We start from the raw sequence: 5714 nt of genomic DNA on the forward strand, positions 1-5714 counted from the left end.
TGGATGGATGGATGGATGGATGGATGTGTGGATGGATGATGGATGGATGAAAAGATGGATGGATGGATGTGTGGATGGATGTGTGGGTAGATGGGTGGGTGAATGGTGGATGGGAAGGTGGATGGATAGATAAATGATAGGTAGATAGATAGGGCTATGAGGATGAATGGATGTGTAAATGGGTAGGTAGAGAAATTGATGGATATGTGAGTGAGTGGGTGAATAAATAGGTAGTTAAATGGCTATGTGGGTGGATGGATGGAGTGATGGATGAGTGGATGGGTGGAAGTCTGGATGGATGATGGATGTATGGATGGATGGATGGATGAGTGTGTGAGTTTGTGGGTGGATGGGGTAAATAGACAAATGGGTGAATAGGTGAATAAGTGGCTATATGCATGGATGGATGAACGATGGATAGATGGTGGATGAATAGGTAAATGGATAGATGAATAGGTAGATGAATATCTGAACCAAAAAGAACAAAAACTAAACAAGGGGTTTCTATGAATAAAATATGATGTGGCTCCTTTGTACAAATTCACATAATGAAATAAGCCTTTATCAATGGGATCAGTATAAACCTTAAGATACAGTCACTCTTATTTGAAACAAACAAACGAAAAGACCATTTGAATACAAGACAATGTATAACCAGGTACCCTATTGTTACCATTGTTACCATGGATGGCATGTTTAAAAAGTCCCTGAGAAGGGTTGAAGTGCTCATTGAGACTTAAAGACTAGCCAGAGTTCAGTCACTGCAGACAGACACTGTCAGTGCGTGGAGGAAGTCTACCTACAGCTGGTGCCTGGGCAAGCCAGTGGGATCTCCATAGAGAATCTAGGTGCTCCCGGTTTGACCTTCTTCATTGTTTCCCAGCACTGAGATCTAAAGAAGACCAGCGTGTGAGCACATGAGCCCAGGAGAGGCTCTATGAGCAAAAGACCTGGTGCTTTGCATCAGATAATCCCTTTGTTTCTAGCAACATTTCTGCAGTGTGGGGTCTCAGCATTAGGATTAGTAAACTAAGGACCAGAGAGGTTGAAGCCAGCTACTCTCATACAGCATGGAACACAGTCAGGCTCCAGCATGGATTATCTTANGGATGTCCTCCATTTCTTCATTTAGGAACAAATGAGTCAACACCTGTGGGGTGTTGAGGCTTGGTCTTTTACTATGTATTGTAATGCTAACTACTGGCTCCCAAGGACTAGAGAATCTACAGGAAGACCCAAGTAACTCTATGTGACCTTGCACCCCAAGTTATCCCTGATAGGTGAATAGAGATGCCTACAGCCTATAGCTGAGCAAAAGTGGGNTAAGCTGGGCTTGAGGTTCCCCGGCTTGGCATCTGAGGAAAGGGAGGAGAAGCAGGAGAAGGGAGAGAGAAGGAAGATGCCATGGGTTAGGTGAGTCATGAGAGTACGGCCGTGAGGGCTGGCCAACTGAAGTTAGGAGTAGCCCAGATGGAAAATGGCAAGTTATAATTTGGGGTTATTAATAGGGAAATAGATTCTAATAGCTTAAAGGGTAGATATATGCCCAGCTCTAGTGCTAATTAAGGCTCATTATAATAATAAAAGTTGTGTGTCTTTTATCTGGGAACTAAATGATCAAAGGTGGCATAGAAGCCCTCCATTGAGATTAAATATTTTCTATAACACTGGGGTTTCCACCTCTGTTCCAGGTGAGCCTATTCAGTGACTTCCTTCCAGAGACTGAGAAAAGTCTGGAGGCTGGTCAAGGCTTTCTCACACCAGTGTCAAGTCACCTGGNAGAGCCAATAAGTGTTAGAAATGTGACAGGGTTGTTTTAACTTTCAAATGACTTTATGTTAATTATAAGTTAACAGGGCAGGTGAAATGGCTCAAAGGGTAAGGCTTGCCACCAAGCCCAACAACCTGAGTTCAAGCCCCCGGACCCACAAAATAGAAGGAAAGAACTGACTCCTGTCAGGTGTCCTTGGATTCACACTGTAGTATGAATGTGCCACAAATAATTACTTAGCTAAAAATTGAACCAGCTATAATGAATGGTACATGTCTGTAATCCCAGCACTTGGGAGGAAGAGGCAGGAAGATCAGGTGTTCAAGACTACCTTTGATTGAGTAGAGAGTTCAAGACTGGTTGGGATAACATGAGAGCCTGTCTCCTAAAGAAATTCAATTACAGCTGAATATAACAATTGTATGTCATAAATATTGCTGACAGTGTATTGTGCTATTCCTACCATGTTGCACACCATATGCCTGTATCTAAGAACTCATCCTGTAAGCAACAGGGCTGAAACTCTTCACCACCAACAGTGCTTGCCCTTTGGAGAGAGGAAAAAAGTGCAATGCAAGCCCTGTTCAGCTGGGGTAGAGAACAATTCGATGTATAAGTTTCATTCCTATTCAACAGTCTTTGAGGTTGGGTTTGGTTGCANCTTGTTTACTATATGGGTTAAGAACTGGGAAAGAACTGGAAAGAGGAAGAGGAAGAGGAAGAGAAAGAGGAAGAAACTGCNTCCTGTATCCAGTTAAACATGAAGATGTAGCCAGGCAGTGCTGGCACATGCCTTTAATCCCAACAGCAGGCAGATCCTTGAGTTGGAGACCACAGAGAGAGAGACAAAGAGAAAGATACAGAGACAGAGAGACAGACAGAGACAGANAGANATGGAGAGAGAGAGGCATACACANGCACACTGAAGTAGTCCTGGCCATCTTCAAGGCTGACTTCCTATCATCTGTAGCCTTCAAGCCTCTGGCCCCAGGGTGCTAACCCTCCTGGATTTGCTGGGCCTGAACCTCACAGTTTAACCTGGAACCCTGTAGTTCTTACCAGCATCTTCACTGTACATGGGGACATTGAGCAGGAGTTACTGCCCCTTCCTCCTGAAGACTTGCATCCTTCAGGTATAAGAAGTGTATCTAATGAAGACCTGNTCCTGTCAAGCATTGCCCTGTGGCAGGCTCAGATGTTCTTTGCACTGTTGGCACTTATCAGGGATGCCTGCTGAAGGGGACCTCTATCCTGTTTTAACCTCTCCTTCCAGGAAAGCAATGCACTGTGGGAGATCTGTGATTAAGAACTCAAACGGAAGGTTAAAATATGTATCATGAGTATATTCCAAACTAATTAATCCTGCAGACCTATGGAAACTGTCTTTTAAAATCTTATAGACCAGCCTGATGTGATGGTGCACACCTTTGATCTCAGCACTTGGGTAGCAGAGGCAGGCAAATCTCTGAGTTTGAGGTCAGCCTGGTCTACAGAGTGAGTTCTAGGACANCTAAGACTACACCAAGAAACCCTGTTGCTTTCCACCCCCCACCCAATTAAAATGTCATTAAAGTCAATGGCACAGCAACATGCTAGGTATATTGGCCACTGTAATGGTCAGTTTGTATGTTTGGGGGTGGTTGGGGTGAGCCTTGTTTTTACTGCAGTCCCTTAAAGAGACCATAAGGAAACATAAAGGTCTGCGTCAACTGTGTGCCCTTCATCCAGCACGAGAAAGACTAGGTCTCAAGCTGATCAGAGAGTCATAGGGTTGCAGTGACAGAGCACTGGTCACCATTATAACATAGACACTGGCTAGAAGGCCAGGATGTCTCCCACACAGGACACTNCAGCAGAAAGACCAACTTTCTGGAGGGAAGCCCTGAGAACNTCTAAATCTTCTTAGACTGCATTTTCTGATGCAATTTGAAAATTTTATTCCCACCGTCTAAGTTCATGTATAAATCCAAAGAAGAGGAGGAAGGGGAGGAGGGGAGAAAAGAGGAGGAGGGAGAGGAGGGAAGAGGAGGAAGATAGGAGGAAGAGGAGGAAGAGAAGAAAGAAGAGTGGGGGGAGGAAGAGAAGGAGGGGAGAGGAGAAGGAAGAGGAGGAAAGGAGGAAGAAGAGGGGGAGGAAGAGGAGAAGAAAGAGGAGCTGACAGGACAAAGAGACAAAGAAAAGTACACTGCCTGCCAAGGTGTCTGGTATCCCGGGTACGAGCCAGACTTAACCTGAAAAAGACAGATTCAGACAAATATTTCCGAAGGAGCAAAGCCCTGTGATTCAAATTTTTACTGCTGAATAATCCTCTCCTGGTGGAGAAGAAAGAGTAGACACCCTCACCCAGTGAAGTCCCCAGTGAAGAAATACAAAAGCCACAGGGTTCCCCTCCAATTGCTAAAAAACAAAAACAAAAACAAAACAAAACAAAACAAAACAAAACAAAACCCCACACACTTAAAACCATGGGTCCTTGTGTCTGACCTGCTGTTCAGATCTTCAAAGAAAGATCCTGTTTGTGTGCTGGCATGGAAGGCCAGCCTCTGAAGGCCTGAACAAAGATGTTCGCTTGAGCCTTGAATCCAGAACCTCCACTCTTTGGTCCCTCCACGCTTCCCATAGCAATTGACAAAACCAGGTCTGTGTCAGACTCCCAACTCTGGCGCAGAAAAACAAACACCGAAAGCAGCCGCTCTGCACTAGGCTCCGAGCCTCCTTGGCTCTGGCCTGAACACAGCCAGGCTTAGGGTAGGATCTGACTCAACCACAGACCTTTTGGAAGTTTCTGCGGGCTCAGTTTGTCTCCTAAAGCCTAGAAAGGCTTGCTATAGCATAGCNGCCAAGGAAAGCTTGTGGCCTGTCCACCAAACTCTTTGCAATGTCCCTGATCGGCAAAGAGCAGCCACGGTCTACAAAACCAGAGCTGGGGACTGCATAGAGAAGTCTAGAGAGGCATAACATCTGCCCACCCCCACGACCTGCAAAATTGGTTGACCACGAGCTTCTCCCTGCCTGTACCAGAGAGACCCGTCCTGGTTTGGACAAACTCCCAAAGTTGTGTGTCCAGTACCTAGAGCCAGTCTTTGACTTGTAGAATCCTGCACCTCCCCTGCACCGAGGATCCGTGTGCACATGAGCTCCCCGTGATGCGGGTTAAACTCCACTTCACAACCCCCATTGATACGGGTTTGACATCTGTTTGCCAGAGTGTTTTGCACTTAGGCTAACACCCACTATTAAATGACAAAACTGTGACAGCCTGTCAAAGCCAGCTGACTGGCAGCTGCTCCGCTCACAAAAACCATTCAAATATTTGCAGGTTCTGAGTCTTTACACACTGTTGTACCCAATCTTTCAGTGATTTAACATGTAAAATATAAGTCAAAGTTTTAAAGCTGGATTCCAAAATGTTTCCATTTTCCATACAAAAGGGAAGCGCTTCCCGGTGTCTGCTGGAACGACTCCAACTCCAAAGTCTCCTCATTTCCTGCCCCCAGATTCCTGCACAAACCCGGGTTTTTGAGGGGGAAAAAAACCCAAGGCCAAATTCCCTCTTCTTGGTGTTGCCGACATTTGGAATAACTGAGCTAAATTATTTAAAACTCCAAGGGAATGCAGTTTCTCGGAAAGAGACTGAAGAAAAGCAAAAACAAACAAATAAACAAAAACCCAAAAATGAGTCACCAAGGACTTCCGCCGGTTTTATTCTTCCTCTNGGTCAGACCAACGTGTCTTTGGGGGAAAAGCCTTGCAACTAGAGAAAGGATTCCTGGACAGCTCCTCGGCTTCGGCGATCCTCTGCACACTAAATCCAGTACTGCATGCACACCGAAATCGCTCGGTCCGATTAAGAAATAATTTGCAAATGACAAAGTGCTTGCCTAGATTAAGATCCACGGAGGGAGAGTCATGTGGGGTTTTATCTCTGAGGTTAGAGCCAGAC

The sequence above is a fragment of the Mus caroli genome, chromosome 8 (genome assembly GCF_900094665.2).
Source record: "Mus caroli chromosome 8, CAROLI_EIJ_v1.1, whole genome shotgun sequence".
In the NCBI taxonomy this organism is placed as follows: Eukaryota; Metazoa; Chordata; class Mammalia; order Rodentia; family Muridae; genus Mus; species Mus caroli.